The sequence below is a fragment of the Lonchura striata genome, chromosome 9 (genome assembly GCF_046129695.1).
Source record: "Lonchura striata isolate bLonStr1 chromosome 9, bLonStr1.mat, whole genome shotgun sequence".
Taxonomy (NCBI): domain Eukaryota; kingdom Metazoa; phylum Chordata; class Aves; order Passeriformes; family Estrildidae; genus Lonchura; species Lonchura striata.
Window position 1 is genome coordinate 23,398,649 of NC_134611.1, and position 27,012 is coordinate 23,425,660.

At 37.1% G+C, this 27,012-nt stretch overlaps 1 long non-coding RNA gene across 1 annotated transcript in view; it reads left to right on the forward strand.

Annotated features, from left to right (window-relative positions):
- LOC116183898 (uncharacterized) overlaps positions 1 to 27,012 on the forward strand; it is an 80,199-nt gene that overhangs the window by 26,861 nt on the left and 26,326 nt on the right. Inside the window, exons 2-3 of the long non-coding RNA XR_004148602.2 lie at positions 21,900 to 21,954; positions 25,152 to 25,247. This is a non-coding gene — a long non-coding RNA (uncharacterized LOC116183898). The remainder of the gene's footprint in view (positions 1 to 21,899; positions 21,955 to 25,151; positions 25,248 to 27,012) is intronic.

Sequence of the window (27,012 nt, forward strand, 5' to 3'; positions counted from 1 at the left end):
CACCCAAAGCAATAAAAACACCCTTTCCCCCTCAACCTAAATCATCTCACTTCTCATTGTTTTATATCAGTGAAAGTGAAAACTTAAACAGTGAAATTTCTACAATAAAAATTAATATGTATGTACCAAGCCAGAAAATGGCTACTGGCATATGATCGCACATGGATTTTTTTAAAATTAAATGCTCTGAACATAAAGGCCAGATGCAAGTTATCTCAACTTTTATAGCTTCAAGCTGGCTTTATTGAAACCTCCAAAGACTTTCTGAAGTAACAGTATTGCTCTGCTTTGCTTGTAAAAGTAATTTTAATTCTCTGATACATACAGAGTAATGCAAAAATATTTACTCAAGACAATTTTTTTGTTAGTATTTTTTTGCAATTACTTTAAAAAAAAAAAACCTCATACTTAATTTCCTTCCTATCTATTTTACCAGAATACCTTAAAAAAAAAAAATATGTTTAGTCAGTCAGGGGTGTATTCTGGCAAAAGACAGCTGGATAAAATTATAGTGGATAATAAGAAACTCACATTTATCATACTAACTGATTTTTCAAAACATTCAACTACATCAAAGTATAAATATTATCAATCTTTGCCTGGTATATATAAATCTTCCTGAGAACACACCCTACCAGAGCAGTTTCAGCTGGAATTTGCTAATTTCTCTCTCCTACCACCTGAATGCTTCTATTGCCATGACAACTAACAAGTTCTAACTCAGGTCAAGGTTGAATGGGAAAAAACAATGTTTTGTAACCAGCATATGTGCTTCAAAAATTTTGCAAAGGGGAGTTTTTTCCAGCTTGTTCATGGTGCATATTCAGTACATGATTTTTAGCAATCCTACTAGTTAATGAAAGAATGGATACCCACTGATCAAAGATATGTCAGAATGAGTAATTATGTATGTCATTTTGTAGGTTTGTCATGCGAGAAATCTATTTTACTTCTGAATAACCTGTGTCTGGTTAGGAAGACTAAGGTGGAAAGAAATGCTCCATCCCATTCGAGATGACACATGAAGCTCAAAAAAATGGGAACTTTGGGCTGCTTGGAAGTCAAGGTAGACCACAGGCAACTAATTTAGTGTATCAAAACTTTTAGCCCCAGAACCATCAAGGCCTGGAACATATAGTCATTAAGTGCTTTCCATGCAGCAAAAATGGTGTTTTGGTGTAACTGGGTGGAAAACCTACCACTTGACCTGTTTTTAAACCCAGGATATTTTGATTTCCTTTCTAGGAAATTAAATTCCTACTGGCTGAAGATCCTGTTTTGAATTAAGTATTCTTACAATTGAACATGATGGGACACCTGACGATCAGGCTGTTAATCTATTGATCGCTCTTTGGTGGCATTCTTTTTTTGTTGGTTTTGTTTGTTTGTTTGTTTGTGTTTGTGTTTTTTGGGATTTTTGTTTGTTTGTTTGTTTGGTTGTTTTTTTTTGTGGAGAGACCTGGATATAGGCACCTAACTGTAAGCTATGGTATTCCCAGCCTTTTCCCCAGTATTTAATATGTCACTGCAAGATAAGGTATGTTTCTAGTTTAGGAATGCAGTTCCTTTCTCAGAAAAGAACACTGAAAGTTTAGCACCTGTCTTGTGTCTCAGTGTGAATTCCACTAGACAGCTGAATTTTTAATGATTGTTGAGTGCTGGGTTTTTAACCTTGATCTTCTGCCATTGGCACTGATAGGAATTTAGTAGTTCCTTTCAAGTATGTAGAAGATTAAGCTCTTGTTTTCAAGTTGCAAAGAAGATTAGCAATTAAAACTATAATTGTAGAGTTGTTTTTCTTTGAGGACACAAAGATTCAGTGAAAAAAAAAATTAGGTTCTTTGGAAATCTTGACCTTTTAAGAGGTGAGAGAAAATCCTGCAAAATGTTAGATGGAAAGGCTTACTGTTTCCTAAAAATGCCTTGATATGTTCTCATATCTCTCAAAACCCCCACTCTCTGTCAAGCAGAATGCTTCGGAATAATTTTCATTTTTATTTGTGGTTCAGTAGCTAAAGGGCTGAGGAGGATGGGATGGCAGATGAATTGTCTATCTCATTAACAGAGATCCTTGGGGATGGCAGAGCTTGCAGGGTCCATAGGAAGAATACAGTGAAACAAATTGTAACAGATCTGAAATCTCATGTGAACTACTATTGAACCAGAACACGGGAGACTGCAGCTAAGATGTATAGAATCTGAAATCTGCACCATCTGAATTTGTCACCCACATTAACTGCCTGTGTGTCTTTGGACTCTTAGCAAGAAGAAATTATTACAGCTTTTAGATCTAAATCACAGCTGCTTAAAACATATGACCTTGCAAGGGAAAGGAAGGTAATGGTTTTTAATCCAAGCAAATCCAAGTTAAAAGTCACTTGTGTTTTGCAAAGGCCCACACAACTTTCCTGGAGGGGGCTTGTGTACATTGTGGTGTCCCTGATCAGTGCCAGGCCACCTCCTGAAATTCTCTGCAAGTTCTCTTGACAATCACAACCTCCATTCAGGTGGGGAGAATGGATGAGAAATATAAGACCATGTCTAGGAATGGAAATCAAAATAATGAGAAGAAACAGAGGGTATCCACTGTGATGGAAATACACTTTCTTCAATTACCTGCTTAAGTCTCAGCAGATATAAGAAAAAGTTTGACTGCTTAAACTGGGTCAGAAAAGGTGGCTGAACAACAAGTCAGTAGGTTCAAACCAACAAAATAACAATGGAATAGTTGCCAAAGGAAGTGATTATATATAGAAGTATGACAAACTTCAAAATCAGTGACAAATGTCTTTGAAGGGTAAAAGAATAGAGAATACTTTCTAATGAGAAATACAAAGATTAATTTCTGTGTGAATGAAATATTACAATCTAGGTAGTTAACAGCTTTCTAGAGACAATTAGTGATGGATGAAAGGTCTAGCTCACCTTGCCTGCTTTTCAGGGCCAAATAAGTTTTAGTTGGAGTCAATAAGGTTCACACAGCCACCCTGTTCTAGAAACTGAGAAGCAGACTCTAACATGAAAATGAAGAAATCAAAATCATTAAGCTTAGCATGTAGTCTAAAAATGAGCATTTGTCACAAAAAGTGTATCTAAATCCAGAAGAAGGAAATTAGCCATTTTATAGCATGAATAAAAGGAAATCTTTTTCTAATGGAGCTGTGGGAGTTGAATACCTGCTATGGCAGGAGATAGATTGTGCAGAGCGCCACTGCTCTGGAATTGGCAGAATACAGGACTTGAAGCAAAGGAGCATTGTCTTGAAAAGAAATGCTGAGGGCTGACTCAGAAGCATATTTTTGCCAAGAAAGCTGATTTCTACTCTTTTGTGCTTTGAATACTGCCAACTCTATTATAGATTTACAAGGAGAGGACACAGACTAACAAGTTGTGTCTGACAAAATTTCTTTGAGAGGTATTAAAGTACACTCAAAGTGGTTTTGGTCTAGTCCTATTTCAGATTCTAGTTGTTATATACAGAAATTGGAGAAATGGGAGGAATAAGAGTCTTCCAGGAACATGTGTGCTTGAATCTATTTTGCATATTGAACTGTATCTTTACTATTTTGAATTTAGAAATCATGGGCTTTTGCAAGTATTAGTTAACTCGTAATTATTATTTTAGAGGGGAAACTTATTGTGCTGGTGAGAACCAGTCACAATAATCAAAACATAAACTTATGTTTTGGGGAGGGATGGGGAAGGAGCATTTATCAGTCTTGATAGAAAAAATATAACCACTATATTCCACAGAAGCCAAATAATATTACACCAAGTCCACCAATTATTAATTTTGTAAAAATTGGTGTAGTCTTACTCTTTAACAAAGTTTAATGCTAGAAGAAATTATTAGTTCATTTTCTAATGATGTGAAGGTCACATGAAGAAATCTTTACACACTTCCAATGTCTTCTGAAGGGACATTTTGGATCAGAAGAAAACTGAGATCTAGTCTGGTGGTAACTTGTTTGTTCCTTGGGTTCATTATTTGGTGTTTTCTGATATTAACTGTAATATGCTCCAATAAGAGGAATCACCATCACTTATTCCAATGGCAATGGCTTGATGGAACATGTGGCTGCAATATCATTTGGCATGAAAGACAAACTGAGTGTTTGATCAGTGTACAAAGAACATGAAAAATAAACATGAGGTAATAAAAAATAGGACCTAGAGTGAAAAGCTAAAATATGCAGAATGAGGCTGGCACAACGTGTCAGGTAAAGACTTCTTCCTCATCATCTTTTTCCCTCCCTGCTAAGACTTGTTCACTATATAATCCTGCATATTCATATGCTGGAATTGAGTGTAAATTTTGCAAACTAAGTAATGAATCCATTTTTCTTTACTGTGTGGTTGAAACATGAAAATACAAGAAAATGTAGGAAATAAAAGCATAGAAATCTGAATAAAAGCTTATCTGAATTATATTAGATATGCCTACCAAATTCAGAAAATTAGGGACTAGCCCCAGGTGCTAACCTCAATAAGTTCTGTATTCACTGATTTGAACAACAGAGGTCTGATGGGAAAGAAGTGACTTTGTCAACATGATATATAGTAGGCTGTGCAGAGCCTATACATTGAGGTGGAATTCAGTGCTGTTCTTCAAAGAGTTGCAGCTCATAACTCACACCCATGGAATGACCCATGGCATAATTGGAAAGCCCCAAGGAGCTGTCGAAATTAGTGCAATCTGTCTCTGCCTACAGGCCAGCAGCACTGCAAGTTCTCTGCAGCTCTACCTGCAACAGTCCTGCTTTTGTAAAACCTACTCCATTTGCTGGCTTGTCTCAGCTGTGTCCTTTTTTGGAGGGTTTGAGAGGCACTTTTTAGAGACTTTATGCCAAAGCAGCCATTTCACTTAACTGGAAGTGATGAGCAAAAACCTCGTGCCAGGAAAACAGTATTGATGGCTTCAGATACACAGGATAGAACTGTCTGTGTTATTGAGTGATACCAATCTGTTATTGCTGCAGAGAACTGAATCTGAATAATCCTTCCCATAAGATAGAAGTACTTAAAACTGTGAGGTGTGAAGATGATGATAGCAGAATGGTTCTTGTTGCAAGACTGGAAACCATGACAGTGCTTGTTCAAGAATCTGTAAGTGAATGATCTGGTGAGATCATGCATATTAGTGCAAACTGCAGCAGACTTAGCTCTCAGCTATCTGCAGTGGAGTTAAGAAATATATAAATCAGGGTGGAACTTTGTGTGTAGATTCTAAAATGCAGATGATATTTTTGCACTTTTGAGTAACTTCGGATCAAATTTTGAAGAACTGTTATGAAATTAGAGCTATTAGAATGGCTGGAAGCCATTGAATTCTGAGACTCTCTGTATACATGGAAAATAATGGTTCAGAACAATACAGGACTGTAAAATTGTATTAAGAAGTCACTTGAATAATGAAGGGTTAGAACTTCAGCCTGTAGACTTGTAAAGTGTACTGTTTTTGGTGAAGCCATGTCAACTTTGCTTTAAGAGTGTTAAATAGAAGACAATCATAATCTATTTAAATAGGTGATTTTTTTCTTTCTAAGAAAAAGTATTTAAAATTTGTTTTCTGTACTAGCTATTCTAAAGCTTTTACTTCTGGATAATGTTTCACTATTCACCTGAATTCTTGCAAATAACCACATTTCTGACTTCTGATTGGGAATTTCAGAACTATAATTTAAAAGCCTTACTAGAAAAAGTTGCATCAAAAAATAAAATCACAAAAGCAAAGCCTAAGGTATGGCCCTATATTAAAGCCAACTGACTTTATAGTTGACATAATATTTCTGCAGAAAACAAAGGTGTGTTTCATTTGCAATAGGACAAATGTTAAATCAAACAATGAAATATGTATAATTTTTACCAATTAAATATTTTGAAAGATTTCTTAGAAGCTTCCACTGTGAGAACTCTAGTACTAGTGCCATTCAAAAAATTAATGAAAAGTAAGACAAAACCTAAGGACTAGTGAAGCAGTGCACAGCTAACTAAGGTTAGAGAGAACTTGGCAAGGAAAGGAAGCCAGGCAAGTGTCAGGTTCAGGCTCACTTTGCAATATAAACCTGCCTGTTCATGCCTTTAGCACTCAGTGGGACTGAACTGATTGGCACACAGTGTTTGCTGCTTTAGATCAAGCAGCTCAGTCTCTTGAGACAGACATTTCCCCTCTCATTGAAGATAAGCTCTTCTGTCTACTTTTCCTCAGAAGAAGAGTTTTATGCTTACTTGTCAATGTAAAAATAGCACTGCTGAATATACTTTTAACTCTTAAATCTGCTTCAAACTAATTTTCTTTTTTAAATCTATTACATTAACACTGCTGTGGAGTTCTAGTCTTAAAATTCTGCAATTCTTGGAAGAGAAGGTGATCATCATGAGAGACTTTAGCCCTTATGACCCGTGAGCTGTACAATCCAGCAGGGACTTGTTGAACATCTCTTTCCCAGGTGGTCAAGACAGAGAATACCTTCTGAAAAGAGGCTTACTGTTGTGTGATACAGGCAGCATGGGCTTAGCAAATCAGGCTGTAATTATTTTGAGAAACACTTACTGGAGGAAAAATGAAATTGAAAATCTTTGAAAATATTCTTAATTCTAATGTTTCAAAGAATTTTTTTTGACAGCAGATAGATTATTCTATCTCTGGAATGTTGGTTCTAAAATGTTGTAATTTCTGCTAAGAGCTGTGAGGATCTAGGGGAGAAGACTCAATATTTAAAATAAGATATCATTCATTACTAAGCAATATATTTTCTTGTACGTATATTTTTTCTTCCCTGACAAAAAACTAGATTTCACTGGTTTAAGAAGGTAGTTCTTCAACACATATCACTTGTCTAGCCCTGTGGACTACAGGAGGTTGAGAAATGTATGGGAAAAGCAGCTTTTGCAGACTTCTTTTTGCTGCTCAATCAAATTGCTTTTCCTATGAGCAATTACTAAATATTGTGTGAGTGTATATTGAGGTAATGTGGTATTGTGTCCTCCCAGCGTTGGAAGAAAATACCCAGATCAAAGATTATCTCAGTTAGTTTTATGGCATAAGCCCTAAGTGTGGTAATTAAGAAGAAGTAGTGCACATCTGGTATCTTATGATAATGGATCATCAGAAATGAAAATTATGTGACAGTTTTCTACAATGTATAGTTCCAATCCTATAGAAATCTTAAAAGACAACATTCATGGGAATAAGTAATGGGAGAAAGAGATTGATTAGAACCACCTGCTGTTTACTCTGAGCTGTTACAGATGATTATAAGGAAAAAAAACCAAAACACTTATTTCAATAAAATTAAGGATAAAAATTACATCTGATGTCACTAGACAGGAATATAAGAACTGTTAAAATTATAACATCAAGCATTTAAAAGCTGCAAAGCATTTAGTACATAGCAAGGTAGGGCAGAATATTAAGTAGCTACAAATATGGAAAAATAAAGTATGAGCAAGCAGTACTATTCTTTTATCATCAGTAAGTAGCTTTAGGCATAAATAGTCCTCTTGAAATAATCTAGAATTTTTTTTTCCTATGTAAAAGTAATAAAGTTTTTTTAAATAAGAGGAAAAACCACTAAAAGTTTAATAAGCACCCTGTGAGAATTGTGGTCATTATTGAAGTCCTACAAGGTCATTATTGGTAATTGAAATCTGATCACTTTTAAAACCTAACATGCCCAAGCCATTGCAAAATGTTATATGTAAGTATACTCTTTAAAACATTCCTTGAGGGAGCATGAAACAAAAACAGGAATTCAGTAATTTTAAAGCAGCAATATACTTTTTAAACTTGTTTAGTAGAAGTTTAATTGGAAGTCATAGATTTAAAAGAAATTATATGAGAAGGCAGAGAATTCTTTAGAGCTGAGCAATGGAGAGGAGACATTTTCAAAGCTGTGTAAATGAGTTACAGACATGGGCACCACAGCTTCCATCTTTAGGAAACAGCCATGGAGAAAACTTGAGGCAACAGTGTTGTCTCAGCCCCAGAAATGATTTAAGCCTTTTGGACTGTACACTCAGAGGTATTTTCCATAAAATAAATGTTGCAATTTCTTTGAAGAGTCTGTTGACTTTCAGCAGAACTTAGACACTTGATAGATTGAAGTGGTACTGGGAGGGGAAGATGTTTAGCGGAAAAAAATTGAAGCAATTATTTTGTAAATACAGTGTCTGCAAATGAGAAAAATATAATCCAAAAGTGGAAGTGCTGAGTCCATTTTATCTGTTAACTGGAAAAAAAATAATAGTACAGTGAACATAATATTCATGTATGCAAACTGTGAGAGAGGAAATATACAAATCCAATAATATCTTGAGGAATTTAACTTTTCTAGTTCCTTTACACCAGTCAGTTATTCTGCTGTGTTCTCCAAGCATTCAAGTTGAAGATTGGCTGGGTTTGAAAAATAGATTTCTCTTTACTTTTTCAAGCTTTCAGATCTCTTTGTTGGCAGCTTCTTAGATCAGTCAGTCAGACTTCCATGACTGTCTAAAATAAGATGGCAGCTGGATTATTTTCAGACATAACCAGTGCTGCCAAATGGCTTTCAGTGGATCTCTCACTTGTTTTTTATACTTTTTATTTCTACTTAAAGAAATGCCACCTTACATACCACCTTAATTTCCTTTTTTGAGTGCTTGGGTATGTCCTGTATACCTAGAAGTATTCAGCTGCTATGTGAAAATGTAGTACCATTAGCAAAGTAAAAAATATCATTCATGAATGCTGAATTTTTCTTTAAATCATAAGGTATCTGGAGTACACATCAATAAAGATGTTTTATTTTTCAAGAATTAGGATGAAAAAATCTCTGAGGATGATAAACAGTACTGTGTTATAAGTTTGGCTAAAAAAAAAAAAGAGGAAAAAATGAACCAAAACACAAAAAACCTTAGAAAATTGCCTTAGTGAAGGCAATTCTTTATACATGTTAATACATATCAAATAAAGATTGAATTACATTTTAAATTATCCTCTTTAGAGCGGTGCTGATTTGAGAACAATTCTGATTTGAAGGGGACAAAATGAAACCTCAGTGGGTTATTGTTGCCAAAGCCAGAAAAAAATATTGATCTGAGAAATGCTGTTTCCTGAACAGTCCTTTTGTGCTTTTAGACAGACCTGTGCATTATCATGTTCCCACCTGTCCTGAGATACTGGCATCTGGGAATCTGTTTCAGTCTTGATAACCCTGCTTTCATTCTGACTGGTTGCAAGCAGGGGAAATGCTGTTCCACACCTGCGCTGCTAGAGCTGACTCCACACAAGCAACAGGGGAGGTCAGGCAGAACCATGGGCTGACAGATTTCAAGAGGAATGGCATTCCAAACAGATCTTCAGGAATTATAGGAACTTTAAAGTGCTGCTGGTGATCTGCACTTTGTGTTCTTGACACTTGGCAATTTCTGGCCTATTATAGTCCTGGGTCCTGGAGTCAGGCATTTGCAGCTTAGTGCATGAACACTGGCAGCTCTTAATGAGCACTTCCATCAGAATGGCAGCTGCTACTCAGCACTTGAGGCTTCTCTATTGTCCAGCTGGGTATATTATGACTTTTTGATCCTCCTCTGTGTCACTGTGATTGCTTGAATGATTTCACCTTGCTGGATTCCCCTGATAGAACCCTGTGACGTGACAGAGATTCTAGTGTCTGGCATTATGGTTTCTGAGTTAAGTTTTAAAGCTGAGTTTCAATATCTGATCATGGAAATACAAGACAGATGATCCACATACTGAATAATGTTGGAAAGAAGGAATTGGTGGTGAAAATGAGGTTATTTAATTTCTGTATTATGTTATGTAGCTTTTCATAACCAATAACACAGTGAAAAATATCACAGTATCTTGCTGAGTGATAATGGCAATTCTAGATTTTTCATCACTTTTGGAAAAAGGGAAATCTAATTTGCATATTACTAGTATGGGAAGTGTCTGAAGGGCACTGACATCAACAGAGAGTGCTGCTCTTTAGATACACAGTGAAAGTAGGATGTGCCCAAGAGAAGGAAAGCAAAGGAATCACTTTCCCATTTGACAGAAAAAAATGTATAGCAAGACAAAGAAATAAACAAGTTACTTTGGATATGAAATCTTGGACAGTGTCTCCTTTCCCTTTTTAGGTAGTGCCACTTGTCAAGCTCAGAACTCTCCATTTTGTTGAGATAAATGTCAGTCCTCAAAGTCCTGCATATACTCCCTCTGGGATCACGCATGGCTCGAGTATGTGCACTGATGGAAACCCTGCATTTGTGAATTGAGTTGTGTTTCTCGTTGAAGTCTATTTCCTGTCATGCTATTAAATAGAAATGCAGTTTGATGTGACAAGTCCCAATCCTTGTATGCAGTCATTAAAGATCCCATTACCTATTTCCTGAAACCTCAGCCGTACTGTATGGAAACTTCAGTTGGTTTCCTTCTTTTGTAATACATTTCTTGTAGGTATAGTAGAGGTAGTATGAACTGAAGTGAAAAGAAAATAAGGTGAATTTTGACCTGTCTTCTTCTTGTGAAAGACTGAAAGGTTATTCCCCAGGAAATGTTGAGGTAATTTGTTGCCTTGTTTTATGAGTGTGCTGTTAAATAGCTGATATGTTTCCAATGAGAGGTGGCTGCAGTGGTGAAGTTAAATCAATTGCTTTGGTGAAATAATCCCCAGAGCTTGGTAATTGATTGCATTTTGCTTTAGGTTTGCACAGGCTTTTGATGTTCTTCAGAACCAAAAGCAATACAGAGTTAGAAGGTTGCTTTTATTTATTAATGAGGATTTTTAGCACTGAATCTATCTGAATGCAAAGTAGAAGTTGAGATACAAATTCAGACAAATGAAGATTCCATCTCCTCTCTCTTTACCTCTCCCTTTCTTTTTCTTCTTTTCCTTTGTCAATAACAGTTCATTCTCTTGGTTCAAGAAATTGCAAAAATAAAGGAAAGTGAGTGCAGGATGAAGTAATTGACTAGATAAAGACAAATCAAATCAATTATCTCTATTATAGCTTCCTTTTTAGATGATACTTGGGTTAGATATAGCCTGACCCTAAGGACATCACATGATGGAGAAAAAAATTAATATTATCAGAGTAAAATCAGAATTAGGGGAGTATTAATAAAATCTCTGTATTTACCTTCAGACCTCACCTCTGAGCCAGGATTATTTTAAACATTGCATGTTAGCACTTACAGGTGCTCAAGAACAACAATACCAGATATATTGAGACAATATAGTAGCAGAACCACTTGTTTTCGTTTATTTTTTTGAATTTACTAATTTTTTTTTTTCTGCAGAGGAGCTCAGATGAATTTCCAGATTTTTTACATAAGCATGGTTTAGCATTCTACAGAGTATCAGAACATGGCAAAATGTGTCTTTTTCCTTTGTTTTGCTTACAAACATGAGACAGCAATGGTAAAACTACTATGTGTCTTTAATAAATTAACTTGGGCTGCTTAATCAGTAAATCTCTTCCAGGTGATTGCTGCTCGTACTTTGTATTGCAGTATTTTAGAGCTTAGAAATTACTGGTAAGTTTATAAATTTGTCCAAATTCTGCAGTCTGCTCAAAGGGCAGTTGAGGTAAATGTCAACACCAGAGAAATAATGCACAGGGGCACACACAAGGCCCTTGCTTTAATTTGCTACACAGCATTTCAGCTCAGTATATCCTGATGTAGAGTGTCAAATTTTCCAGGAAATAAAACTTGATTTTCCAAGTATTTCCTGGCTGCTTGACATGCAATACACTTCTTTCAAAAATTTCTTACTAAAACATTCATATTTATTATGTCTGTTAATTAGTGTTGCTTCCATAGCTTAATTCTTCTCTAGGGTTTGCTTAGCTTCAAGAGGCAATTGTTAAATAAAAAATGTCAACAAGGTATTATGAAAAACCTATCTACAAGAATTCCTTTGCTAATGGTATAAGAACAATTAGAAAAGCTCAAATGAGCAGCTCTGCATTGTTTGTTAGCTTATGTATAAGAAGGACTTTACACATTTATATGAAACTCAGAACTGGTATTGAACAGCTTTAAGATAATCACTAGAGACTCAAACTTCAGCAATAAGACCCTCTAAGATCAGAAATTTCCTTACATTTTGTTTTTAAAAGGAGAACATTGATTAGGTACACTTTTCTCACCAGATATCTGAAAGAGGGAATCAGGTATTGCAAATAAATTAAGACTGGAAAAAATTGAGAGTAGAAATTTATCTCTCCTCTTCTTTTGGAGGGGAAAATTATAAATACTAAACAGTTCCTTAATCTCACAAAACCCTATTTTTCAATATAAGAGAAATTTCCAGATCAAATGGAAATCTCAAGATCAGAATGGGATGATTAGAACGATAATACTAGACATAACATCAAGCTTTATTTTGACTTTTGAAATTGTGACCCACTACAGAGTCGAACGAATTTAAGATCAAGAGCTTTAAATGGATCTGACCACAGCTTCTTCTGAGGATATATTCTGAAGTTGGTGACATTTTGTAAATGCCTTTAAGGCATGTAAATGACTGTGCCAGCTACAAGATGGTTCATAAATGGTCCCAGATAGGAGGTCTGTAACACCAGTGAGCAGATCTGCCATATGCTGATGAGGTGAGCAGCCAAGTGGAAATTTGGAAGACATGAGTTAAAAATAGTTGGGTAGTTTTATATGAAGAGAAGGATTTAAAGCTAAAGCAAGGAAGGGGGGAAGTGAGATAAATAGGGTAGCAAAGAGAGAAGATATAAATATTGCTTATGGGCAAGTGGAGCAGATGGTCACTTGTTTCATGTAGGGAATTGATATAGGCACTGAATTCTGTGATGGGTTAATGTAGGTCTCATTTCTTTTTTGGTTTTATAGTGAAATCACAATGATTCAAACATAATTCTCTCTGAGGTTTTAGTCCAAAAATGTGGGAAAATCCCTGTGCAAGAAAAATATTACTGCTACAGATATGATGTCTTCGATATAGGCCCATACAGAAGATGAACCATAAATCTCCAGATTTTAAAATTATGAACATTTTTAGCATGAGCCAATTCTTTCCCGACCAAAGCTGAGTTGCTTGAAATTGCTGTATGTGAAACTGTAGTGGAATCATGATCTGTTTATCCATTAAAGAAGTAGAATAATCTCATAAGGTGGTCAGGCATGTACTTATGAGGAAGGGAAGCTGGATTTCATACTGGGTTCTCTCTTTAGCTTGTCTATAATGAGATGTCCTCTCAGGATGATAGAATAAAGTATGTTTCTTGCCTGTTGGGAATACACTGATCCAAGTATTAAAGAGGAATTGTAATATATTTATTTATATTAATATAAATTTTTGCTTGCAGAACAGGCAGCCTATCCAACCAGTTACAAACCCTGCTAGCATTAATTGTTGGGTTGAATGCCTGAGTCTAAACAGTGCTGAAAAGGGAAAATAATTAAAATATTTTTTTTTATTACAGTTTGAAGTCTTGAAGGTGAAATTTTGGGAAGGAAGTGTGTTGAAGTGATAGTACTTATCTTTAATGGATTTGTATTGTAAAATTATATGTTTATTTTTGAAATGCAGATGACAGCCGATATGGGTAACTTTTAGTAAATACTTTATCTGTCTGCAGACTCTTGCTGTATGTATATGATAAATGTATCTGATTCCCGTTAGAATGACTTGAAAGGAAAAAGGTGTTGGTCTTTAGCTTCCATTTAGCATGTACAATTCAATGAAAAGCCCTAAATTACAGGGGCTTTGAGGAATGAGTATGTTTCCTTATTTGAAGCTTTGCTCTTTTTGCATTAGGATTTCAATATTTGGCTTTATTTCTATATTTAGGGGGTTTACCATATTTAACCTTTTAATTAAAATCCTATAATCTGTTTTCTTAGATGATTCTTGGGTAGTTTCAGTAACTACAGTAGGAGAACTTTTGCTTGGAAAGGTCCTCTGGGAGTTACCGACTCCAGGCCCCCAGCTGAGGTGGTGCTGGTACTAGAGCTTGGTCCAGCCAGTCCTGGCCTTGTTTTGCTGACTTTCAAATACCTCTGAGATGTTCTTACTGAACAACTTGTCCCTGAGCAGCATTACCTTCCTTGAGAAAAAGTCTTTTTTCTGATGTCTATGTGACTCCCCTTCAACTTAATTTTTTGATTATCACTTTGATATTAATCTTGAGCTTTTGGAGTACAAGAAAGCCTTTTGCAGCTTAAATTTCTGTTCTGTTGTCCTGTTATTAAAACCTGACAAAATCCTTCTGTGGTTTGTTGGGTTTTTTTCATTGAATCTTGCAGTATCATCAGGGAAGAAAAAGTGAGTTACTTCAAAGAATTCTGTTCTTTTATACAGACCAAAAACTTTTTTCAAGGAGTAAACAAGTGGAAAAAAGAAAAATGAACATATTTTAAGGCGTCTTAATAAATGAAAACAAACTTGTTTCCTTACGCAAAAGGGACATTCCTAGTTAAAACATAAATTTTTGGGGTTTTGAGTATTAAGTGCAATAACTGGTTGCCAAAAATAACTTACAAATTTGTCTGAATATTTATTTATAATTTTATAATAAGAGTTGAAAACAGAATGCAGAAATCCAGTGTAGAGGATAATCTGGTAGCAATGAGTTCTTTGAAATCCTTGTACATCTTCCAAGTGCAGTACATTTCCTAATGCTAACGGCACCTCGTGGCTACAGGATTCTTAGGGGAGCTAATTACTGCTGGCCTAAGGACACCTCCCCAGCATGTGCTGCTCCCCAGGCTTGCTTTTGTACTTCAATAAAAACTGTACCTGCAATGAATGCAAGTCTGTCAGGGCCTAACAGTGACTTCAGACACCCACTCCTTACCTGTCTTCACAACAAGGAAATCTCAGTGACATTTATGGCTTTCAAAGGTACCCTCTGGGTTAAAAAAAAAATTCATTTGTTAGAATCCTGGGCATCTGAAACTGTAATTTAAGAGTATGGTGTGGTTTTTTTGCAATTTCCCAATCATTCTATATCCATAAAGACTTTTTTTTTTAACCCAGTATTAGAACTAAAATGGACTTCAAAAAGTGGTGGAAAGCCACTTGTGTGCTGGTTTTACAGTTAAGTTATATTTTGTGTCCAGAAGTTAATTAATCTGTAATTTATGTCACCTCTGTGTCCTCCAGGAAACATTGTAAATAATTGATCTCACTTCATTACAAATACTGCTGTCCAAGAGATGAGGTTGCTATTCATGCAAGCAGCCTGGAAACTTGGGAGTTCTTTCAAAAGCAAAGAGAATTCGGAGAACAGGTGCATTGCAAGGCAGCTGCCAGTATCAGATTATTTTGTGTTGTTGTTGGAGAGTTCTTATTTATGACAAAAAAATTTCTTTTTGACAGTTGAAACAGAATGAGAAATAGAGGTCTGGATAATACATTGGTCTAGGCTGTCAAGCTGAGGGTTGATTTGAAGATCAATCATACATGTTCTCTTTCACATAACCATAAAACAATGACTATAATGATATATGTGTAATCTAATTTGGGAAGAACAGAAAAGGGTTTTAAGATTTCCCACTATATTCTTGTATTAATATATGAAAGTAGACGTTTGATTTTAATTGATACAGTTTTGTACATCATTGTCCTTGTACCATTAGTCATCAGAGTCATGCCCTTTTTGCCTTAAATGTAAACACCGACAGAATCAAAGCAAGCTGTCCTGAATGAACTTGTTCCTGACTTGGTGAGATTTCAAGGGGAGTGGGATGTCATGTTGATGCTTCTCCTCTCTCCTCAGAGAGCAGAATAGGCCAAGATTCTTAGGAGCTGCAGCTGCAGAGGCAGTACTGGGGTTAGCTATTGGTAACACACATTGGTCAGAGAATTTGACAAGGCAGGTACATGTAAATATACACACTAAAAACACATTAGTTCAACAATTAGCAGTTTAGCAGATTATGTTTGATTTTTTTGACCCTGCTGATTGATCAAGGCATTCTGAGTTTGGATAGCATCACTTTTATTCCTCTCAACTCTGTATCACATTCATAATGTGACTGCTATACCAGTGAGAGATGAGTGATTTCTTCTGACCGACCTCCTACTTCTGCATGTTCACTGAAGTTCACTTTGAGCATCTGATTAACTCTCCTCTGGCTAATGTGGAAGAAGATTCAGGTGTACACAAAGGAGTACATAAATACTTACCCATCCTTAATGAAGATGTTTCGGATGCTGCAGATATTTTTACTTTTAATTTAAGAGAAAATGAAAATTCTAAGTGTTTCTGAAACAAATCTGCATCTAATCTGACCTCAGCAGGTCATATGCTGCTGCACAGTGACAAACCACTTTGCTTCTAAAAAGCCACTAGACTTATTAGCTGTGCACAGCCCCCATGAGTTCATTTCATACAAGAGCTGGGGAGCAAACCTGAGATGCTGATAAAAGTTGATTCTTTGGTGAAGTGAGGAGTACTCAGTCAAATTAACATGTTCCCTTGAGTGTGCATTTTAAAACTTACTAAGATCAGTACTGTAGAAGGCAAAACCATCCTCTCCCATCCATACACTTTGGCCTCAGGAGTCACATTTCTTTTTCTACCAAACATTGGAGGCCAAGGACTCATAGTAAAAGACTGTTATGTTAAAAGTAGTACTGGAAATGTTGAGCATAAATGCTGGGCACAAAATTAACAGAGACTTTGTACAGCTTGGGATACAGTGTGGGATTAGTCTGGTGTGAGATCCTGAATCCTCCATGATCAGCACGAGCTGATTCAGAAGCTAAAACCAGCAGCAGGTATTTATATGAGATAGTGTCTTCAAGGAAAGGTTCAATTTTTAAGCACAGTAGTTAGAGATTGTAGCTGTGCTTTACATGGTATTTAGAGTCTTGCACCTTTCTAAGAACTCAGTATCTTGAACATCTGCTAGATATTCAAAAATGATTCAGATGAGGTCTCTAAGGAGGAAAAGTAGCAAGAATTTGTAAATATGATCAGATACTACAATAATAACTGTACATCAATGCCAGCAACAGGGAGAAAAACAGAAGGTGTTAAAATGAACTAGAAAGCTTTTATGCCTATTAGTCTCTGCCAAATGAACTTTTGAGCTTCAATACACAGGCTCTTAAGATGCTCATGCGGTTAACTCTCTATGTTTTATAATGCTTGTCTTGTCAGTAAAAGATAATAATTTCATGAAATACAGCTTTAGTAAAAAAATATCTGCCATTTCCTCATTGCTTAACAATTCTGATTTCTTCTGATTTTCAATCCCATTGCAAGAATTACAAGTGGAGTCCTATACAGCTGCTTCAGGAATTGTGTATCTGCAATGGCGCATTTGTTTTCCATTTGAGTGTTTGCTTAAATTGTATTTCATCCCTCATTTGTATTTCTCACCTACATAGTAACCTTGAGCACACTGATGCAGATTCTCTTGCTATCATCCACATGACTCTTTGTGACTCCATTTGACCCTGTATTAAGGTAAACCACAATCTTGTTAATGGCAATAAGCACCAAGGTGGTCGAGTGCTCCTTTGAATGAAGACAAATGAAGGTAGGGAAACATAATGATTATACTCACTGTGAAGTAAAAGGGCTGTCTTAATGGACTAAAATCAAGTTACATGGATAAAATGACTTCACTAACACACAGTTGAGATTAACTTGATTGATTCAGCCCACAGCTTGCTTAAGGTATCTTATTACTGTCATATCACTAAGGTCTAAATCATAATGGGTTCTCTGAGTCTGATACCTCTGGTAGCACTCGTGCCTGTAACTAAATTTTACTCCTGGGTATGTACTTAGTCTAATTTATTTCACTACCTAATGCTTATTGTAGAGAATATATTTGGCCATAACATTTGTTTTCGGAGCTTTTGAAATAAAAACCCCATCAGCTACCAGAATGTCCTATGAAAACAGATGGCACAAAGAGAGAGGCCAGTTCAGAGAATTTTCAATGAAACTGGCTCTGAAATCATACTAACCTTTTCTCTATTCTAATATTTATGCATTGCTTGTACTGTCAGCTGCTAGATGGCACAATATATTTCTAGTTGTGATAGACATTCATACAAACAGTATATTATACATGCAGGGAAAGCACACAGTAAAGATTTTATTATGGTTAACAGAGCTCTGGAACGCAACATGATGGTACAGCACGTCTACAAAACAGGTTGGTTTTCCAGAACTTGCTAAGACATTTGAATTGGTAGGAATACTGGTAGAAAATGAACTTTAATATTTGAGAGATGGTTGAAATAAAAATATTTAAAATCCAATGCAGGATTAAAAAAGTAAAAAGTTGGGAGTTCTCTTTCATCAATCTTTATTTTGTACTTCTGGTTTTAATATACAAAAACACCACTGTATTTCAAATTCCAACATTTTTTTTATTATTATAGAATTACTTTATTGTGTCTTGTAGCAAGTAACATTGCTGGTAATAGATCTATGTATGTATATGGGCAATTTTTTCCAGTATTTTTACTTACAAGTTTTGTTAGGGTGAAGGGTAAATATAGCAAGGTTGTTCTGTATGGCAAGGACTTCCTGTCTTGGAAAGATGGAGCACTCATTTGCCAAGAATTCTCTGTAGAGAGAGAACTTTGTCATGTCTTTTATTTTTGAGAGTGAATTGTACACATGGGTCAAGCATGGATTCAACCATGAGCAGACTTTAAGGAAACCCTGATGTCTTGGCAAACCCTTTTGGTTGGTTGGCTAATTTTGATTCAGTGTCAGCATGCAGAAGATAATGAGATGGGAAGGCAATGCCCTAGGGCAGCTTGGGCTTTGGGTGACTTGTAGGCACTCTCTTACTCCAGTGGAGCAGCTGAGTCTGTGGAACAGTGAAAGCAGTGGCTGCTACACCTGGCCTGTGCTGAGTTTGATCCTGTCCACTGAGACCTTCTCACGTGCAAACCATGGAAACTTGAACTCCAGGCAAATGCCACATGACATTCAGAGTCTTAGTGGTAAAGTACGTAACACTACTTCAGACTTTGCTAAGTAGTCCCCTGTTCCTGACTGCAAGCAAGCAGCTGCTTTACTCAGAGAATAACTATCAAAGGCCATAAATATGAATGCTGCTTTTTTGTTTACACTTGGAGTGAGTTTTTCCTTACTACCATGGTCTTTGAAATTGTATTCTTCTTTGTCTACTTTCAGATTCCTAAATAAAACAGGCAAAGGGAGGAGCTGCCAGCTGATTCTCCTGTGGTGCACAGTACTCTTTGCTGTGCTGAACTTGTCTGAAATGCTGACCTACTGGTTTGCAGCTTACCTTTTTTTAGCAGACTTGTGCAAAATCTTATGTCAATAATAAGAGAGCAACACAGTAAATAAGTAGGTACTTGACTAGAAAGTGCAGCTACTGACCTGCATGCTAGCGATGATTTTACATTTCCCAGCATGCATCCATTTTGAAAGTTATTAAGGGGGATTTGGACTTCCAGGCCACTGCAGTATAATCACTGAGCAGTTATTTGCTGGAGGCAATCACCATTATTATGGCCTTTACTCCACATCTTTTGAAGGCACTGAAGGATTGATATTGATTTTTGAGTAGCATTTATAAGGGGCCTGTGCACTTGAGAGGAGCTGGACCATATCATTAGACTACCTAGGGGATTTTCCATCAACTATATTTCTAAAGGTAATACTAGTAGAAGAACTCTTAACCTCTGAATCAGAAGATGGATGTGTAAGAGATATTAGTATTTTAAAGGAAAGGACTTCAAGAAAACAGCTGCTAAAAGACTGTTTGGAGTTATGGATTACAAGCTAACTCTTGATTTATGAAGGCAGCCTAGTAACAGTTTTCTAATTAATTGATCTGATTGTTGTCAAGAGTGTTTGAATCAGTGATTAGGAAAATGTATCTCTTGCCATCAAAACAAAGGGAACCCTAAGAAAAATAAGACTGTAGCAGGTGCTTGGCCCCACTCATTGCATCAGTGGCAGCTGATAATGTAGCGTGTGATTCCCAGCCAATGGAGTGACCACCCAGCCTTCTCCTATGACATGGTCCCTCTTCTGCTCTGTCAGTATTTTAGGTATTCCCAGCTCTGCTCTGAAGCTCTCTGGCTCTGACAATACTGGCCCCCAGGAGAGGTGGCTACAGGTGCAATGTGACCCCAGTCCATGAGCAAAGCTGCAGCTGCTGGGGGGCAACGTACACTGGTTTGTGCTAGGCTTTACATTAACACATCTGAATGAGTTGCAGAAATCCTGTAATTTTGTAACAGGATTTTAGAGTCAGGTAAAATTAAGATAACTGAGATTTAGGTAAGATTACAGTAAATTTCAGTTCTAGTTAGCTGAGCACAGAGAGCACCTCAGCCAGAGAGTCTGTAACTATTTTTTAAGAAAAAGCCCAAATTTCACACCCAAGTTACAAATAAAATTTTAACAGATTAACTTGGAAACAATATCTGTCACACAATGACTAAAGTTTATTTACTGCAAGGAGCTAAAATTAAATAAAAATAAATTTGAATTTTTTTACTAAATTTCTCTTGTTAAAAAATTAGGCACACAGCTTGTCTTTTGCCTTTGATTAGTTTTAATCTCAGGTTCTCATGCAGCCTAATTTACTGTTGCCATAAATAGAATCCCAACAGGAAAGCTATTTTTTTAAAAAAGAAAGTACATATTCCAAGGGTTTTACACTTATAATCAAGCAAATACATGAGGAAATTAGTCTTCAGATTTTTCTTTCTTATTGCAGTCTGGTAGTTATCTTGGCCATTCTCTTAGCTAGTGAATTTACCCACATATCAGTTCTGCATTACTATAATTGCTACTGACAAAGTGCCAATGAATTACTTGTGCAAATTTGTGACATTTTTTAAGAAGTGAGGAATATGAACTTGGGAAAGTCACCACATTTTTCTGTTTATTAGATTGAATATGTCCTTTGAAAGCACACAGAGTTTTACCAGGAGTTTGGCTTTAAGAAGTCAAAAGGCTTTCGAAAATATTTGCTTAAACCACAAAACTTTGCATGTTTTTCCCTTGTAAATAAAGGATAATGTAATGCAGAAGAATCATATTTAAACTTTGCATACAAATATGCATGAATGCCAATTGGATTCAATTTTCCTGACTTAATTTGAATTAGCTGATGGGTCTTTTGACACAAGCTGTACTAATTGTTGCTTATTTGGGTGCACTATATCAGTGAGCATGGCAATCAAAAGCTCAGCCAGATGTTCATATTTTCTTTGATTGCCCACAGCCTTAGATTTGAAGAAAAGTCAATCAGCAAAATGATTCTTCTTAGCATCTGTCAAGGTACTGATCACATTACCATAATGGGTGCCAGGGAAGCAGAATGGCTCTGATTCCCTTTCACTTAACCTGGTGTCAGCCTTCAGCTCTCTGCAGTCTTGATTTGATACCATCACAAACCATGGAAGTTCTGTGAAGTTAGACCAAGTGTATTTATATGTGGTTGAGTTCATGGCAGTGAAGAGTGACTGTATTTTTATCTTCATATAAACTTATATTTATGTGTGTAACTTCTATTACATTTTTTTTGTATGTTTTATACTGGCATGTGTTAACAATGTCTTATTGACTGAAGGGTTATTTCTTTTTCAAATGTCATATAAAAGCTTTTAAGGAGTTGAAAAACTAAATGTATTACACCTCAGGAAGTCTGAGCCTACTGAAAAAGTTTATTTTGATTTGCTTTAAAACTTTTGGACACCTGTAAGATACATAATCTATATTTACAGCTCAAGCTTTTTTTTTTTTTTTTTTTTTCAATTTGTTAGTATTTTCATGAAAGCATTAGAGAAAAATAATTTTTTGTGGGTTTGGTTTTTTCCAAGTGTTCTAAAAGCATCTGCCAGAGAAAGAATTTGCATTTATTTTCAGATGGGATACAGATCAAGGCTGTCTTAACCTTTCTCTCCTTTTATCCCTAGGTGTTTAAAATGTGTCTTTGCATTTTCTGCATAACTGGATCCTAGCTCATTAAGGGTAAGACCTTTTTTTTTGCAATCTCCATAGCAGCAGTGCTTAGCAAGGGAAACTGCATGGTTTGCATGTTGGTTAATTTAAGAATTTACCATGTCCTGGAGTTCTGCCTGCCTATCAGCTGTGTTTTTTGACAAGACTTGTTGTTCCATTTGTTTCTGTAGGATACCTTCAGCCTAAGACAATTCACAGCTAAGGAGAACCAGGGGAAGAGAGCCTAGCCAAAATCACAATTGATAATTTGATAGTTGTCTGTGTGTAAGGACTGGTGCAGGTCTCTCACTTTGTTGTACATGTTGCATGGAAGCATCCTAAAGCTGTGAATATAGAAAAATCCTTCCCATGGTCCTTAAAGGTGATGGACTGTGGACAAGGGAATTCTTTCTTTTCAACTGTTTATCTTTAAAATTCTGCTGAAATGTCCTTCATATTTCACCAAGTGCAAAAGTAGACCTGTGGACAATAACAACACTCTGTGCTTCTTCTCCCTATTGAGTAGTGAAACTTTTGTTCCTCTTTTACAGTGTTTAATGTGTGTCACATCAAAAAGATGAATTTAATCTGACAGAGGAAGATGATAGGGGAAGGATTCTTGAAATATTATTATGGGTGATGAGCTCCAGCAGGAATTAATTCAGGAAGGAGTTTACCAAAGGAAGCTTCCAGGCTTAACCACTAAACCCTTCATTTGTCTTAGTTCTCAATCAAAGCTTTCAGAGAAAGAGATTGCATGAAAGAGGACCTACTGTATCTGCCACAAAGCTGCTTAATATGACTTATGTCTCAAAAGAAGTGTTTTCAGCATAAAAACTCCTTAGATATTGCTTCAAAACCAGTGACACACATTCCTAGCTCATTTATAGAGTTGTTTAAATATTACCTTTGCATGCCTGCTGTTTGAATGCTCATACCCACTCAGATTTTGCAGCCCATTCTAGCACAGAAACACCTGGGTAAAGAAAACAAACCTTTTTCATTCTTTCACTCTGAAAAGGTCTCTCACCTCAGGTTGCAGCCATCAAGCTCTGGAGAGGATGACCCCCAGGGTGGCGCTAGCTCATGGGAAGTGTTTTGCATGGCATGGCAGGGAGAAAGGTCAGGGTGCCATCACCCTGTGAGCACATGCACAGGTTCAAAGGAGGAGAGGGCAATGTTTCTATTTGGTGGGGTTTGAGATTTTGTTGGTCTTTTTTTAACCTTGATTATGCCTTTAAAGTGATAACAACTGAATATGAATCTTCCTCACATGCATAAAACTCTGTGGGTGCTGGGAGTGGTACATTTTTAATATGATGCTTTTAGGAGAAATGAGAATTGAGGGGAAGAAAATTCCTGACAAAAAAATAACGTTGGGTCTCGGCTAGGGGTAAGTGGAGGCGTGTGTCTTTTGACAGACACATGGGCTCAAAGTCACCTTGTGGGCTTTGGAACCACCTGGCAGAGCACAGGCCCTGAGTGGTCAAGGGGGGCTGCTGCTGGGAGTGCCAAACCCAGGCCTCTGCAGGGAGCTTTGGTCAGAACAAACATTGAAAAGCATCCTTAAAGCCACCTCTTGAAGAAGGGCTTTTGAGTATTTCCTGGAGTACTATACTGTAAATATTACATTGAGTACAAGTTTTGGGTGCTACAATAGAAGGAAGATTTAAACCTATTGGAGGGCTACCAAGACAGTGAAGTGCCTTGAGGGGAAACCATATCAGGAGCAACTGAGTTCACTTGGCTTGCTAAGTGTGAAGGAGACACAGGTGAGACCACAGCTGCCTCACAGGCAGAAATGGAGGGGCAGGCACTGATCTCTCTCTCTGGTGACCACTAGTGGGATGCAGGTAACTCACCTGAAGCTGAGAAGAGGCTGGGGTTGGATATTAGGCAGAGGCAAAGGTTTTTCCCCCAGAGGGTGTTTGGGCACTGGAACAGGCTCCCCAGGGTCACAGCACCAGTCCTGGCAGAGCTCAGGAAGTGCTTGGACAATGCTCTCAGGAGTGGTGTGACCCTTGGTGATGGGCCTGTGTGGAGCTGGGCTTCGATGACCCTTGGGAGTCCTTCTGAACTCAGGATACCCTGTGGTTTTATGATCCCTCAGCTGTACTTGGTCATCTTCCTCTGTAACTCTCCCTTGTCACACATACATTGTTTGCAGGCCCTGGGCTTCATCCTTCTCTGTTTTTTGTGTTGTTATAGCCCTGACCTCTGTGTGTAGGAGTCACCCTGCATTTATTTACGGAGATCTGGAGGCACACATCAAGCTCTGTCTTCCTTCCCTGTGTTTAAACAGAGAAGAGCAGAATGCTATCTGGCTATGAAAAATATTCCAGTGGTGCAAGACAGCCCTTAAGTACTTTGTGGTTTTGCTTCCACTGAGTTATGTGTCTGATTAGAGTTAAATGTATTATTTCATACACCATCACAGCTGAGTTACACTTGGGTAACATGCATACAAATTTGCTGTGTATGATATATTTATTGTTCTGCATGTTAAGAGTGTATTAAGTAATTGTACTTGCATATGTTTCAGCCCTTAGTTAGCTTTTAAATTTGTGATTTTGCTTTCTTCTTAGTTTTATAGTAGATAATTCTAACCTTCTCATTAAGTTTAATGAGTAATCACATCGGCTCACTGCTGTTTCCACATGGTACACTTGTGCATACAGTCATCAGAAAGATTATGCAAAACATGAGAAATGAATGCACACATGCAAAACTGCATAATGCATTGGAATAGTCAAAAATCATTTCATCAGAAACATTTTCAGGTATCCTCAGTTCATGTGGACTGTCCATTTAAAATATTTTTACTGCTTTTTCAGGAATATTTTCATGGGAAGATGTATGCTAGGTCAAATGTGGTTCATTGTGATATTGTGGCTTTGGTGTGATGTCAATGTGTTCAAAGAACGAAATAGGTCAAATTTAAAAGGAAGAGAGAGGTTTCAAAGGGTCAGCAGTGTGAGCTGAACTCCCTATTGTTTTTATCTGACTTTCCTTTCAGAGACAGCCCTCAGAGCTGCCTGGTCTCGGTGCTTCTCTGTGGTAGGAAAAGGACACAGAAATTGCCTGTTCCTAATCTAGATGGTCCATACAGGCTCTCTATTTTATGGGTCTGGCAGTATGGTAGTGTGGGTATATATTGATTTCTGAGCCTGCTCACCCTCCCCCGTCATCCATTCTCTCTTAACCTTAAAAGTTGTCCCCCTTTTCAGATCTCCTGCGCTTTCCAGTGTCCCAGCAAAATGTGGCTGCTCCAGAAGAACAGAGATCCTGCAGAGGAGGCAGTGCCAGGAGTGTCTGAGAGAGAGGTGAGTGTGGGAGGGGAGGGAGAGCGAGGCACAGGGATGTGGCTGCAGGCAGTTCTGCAGGTGTTTCCCACACAGAAATCTTTGCTGCTCTTCAGGTGTGTTTTTTATAAACCAGTTTTGCTGGTGCCTCCCAACTGTGCAAACTGCCTTTGCATTGACTATGAGAAACAAACCTGAGCCCTGCAGTAGCAGCAATCACATGGGATGCTCCCAGACTGCCCTTAAAGATTTCTCACCCTCCTGCCCTCAGTTGAGGGAAGCAAGTTCTTCTATCATTCTTTTCCCATGTATTTCCCCCTGCTTTCTTATTTCCTTTTTTTTTCCCCCACTACATTTCCCTGCTTTCTGTTATACATTGAGAACTATTTTATTGTGCCTTTCTCTTCTAGAGGTGTTTTTATACCTCCAACATGTTAGCATTGTATTTTATTCCAATATGTTAGTATTGTACTCATCACTTGTCTCCCAGCACATGGGAAAACAATCTTGATGAGGGTACCAATGGATGTCCTGTCAATCAAATACTTTCAATGAGTTTGGACAAAAACACCTCATTATTTCAAATGGAAACATCACAATTTAAAAATGGGGAGTAGTTGGAAGGTGAAATGTTCTTTGTTCTTTTCAGAATTTGGAGTGCTGTGGAAAGTTTTCACAAATTAAAATTCCATTTTTGGTTCTTTCTGACAGTAAACAACTTTGATCTTAATATCTGTGCACTGAAAAACTCTGCAGGCTTAGAGCAAAGTGGATATTTCTAAAATCCTTCTGAGGAATGACAAAGGGATAAGTGATTGCTATACATCCAAATCAGAAAGTTACTGAATAGTGAATGTTAGGAAGATTATATTTTTATGCATTTTCCATAACCTGAGCCCTGACATTGTGCTATGTTATTTTGTGAGCTAATTTGGGCACCAGGACCACAAAGCACAGCTACTTTCTCACCTGAGCTGCCATTGAGATGATATTGTAACAAAATAAAGGCCCAGGCTCAAGAGACTGTCAGGATAGGATATAAAACCTTACCTTTTTTTTTTTTTTTTTCAGTTAATATTTGACAGATGAAAGCTTCTATGTCTGTAAAAACAGCTTCATTCTAAATCTTTCCACCTCTCATTCTACTTAAGATACTTTCCTGCTGTAATGAGGAGGACCTGCTCTAGAAGTCATGCAGCTCCATGATATACCCTGGCTGACTTGTGTGGCCTTTCTGAGTAACATTCTGAGTAAGCTAACAAATAAGAATTCATTATTTCCATTTCAGAAACAACAATTACAGTGTAATGGTTTAATTTGTTAGTCACATCCTGAGTCTCCTCATGTAGTTAACATTTTTAATTTAAAAAACTCAGCTTTATGGCTCTGCTGTAGCTATGTTTACTTTTAACTTCTGCTGGGGAACTTCAGAGCTTCCAGGCTGGGCCTCTGAGGCCATGACTCAGTGGCCTTGCACTGCTGCAGCCCACAGGGACTAAGGCCATGTGCAAGATCTCTGGCTGTGAAATATTTCAGGTGAGAGGGGAGCTGAGTGTGAGGCTCCTGTGTTCATTCCTGATTATTAAGATGACCTTGGGGCTCTGGGCAGCCTTGTCCTAGTCCTGTGAACTCAGAAAGGTTCTTCTAATTAACCATTGAAAACACAACAGAAGATCCAGTTTAGAGAACTTCTGGGGCTAGAAGAGAATTCATTTGGTTTCCAACCAGCATCTTATTGGATGGACTGAATTTCTAATTTTCATCCAAATTTTAATCACAGTGCAAG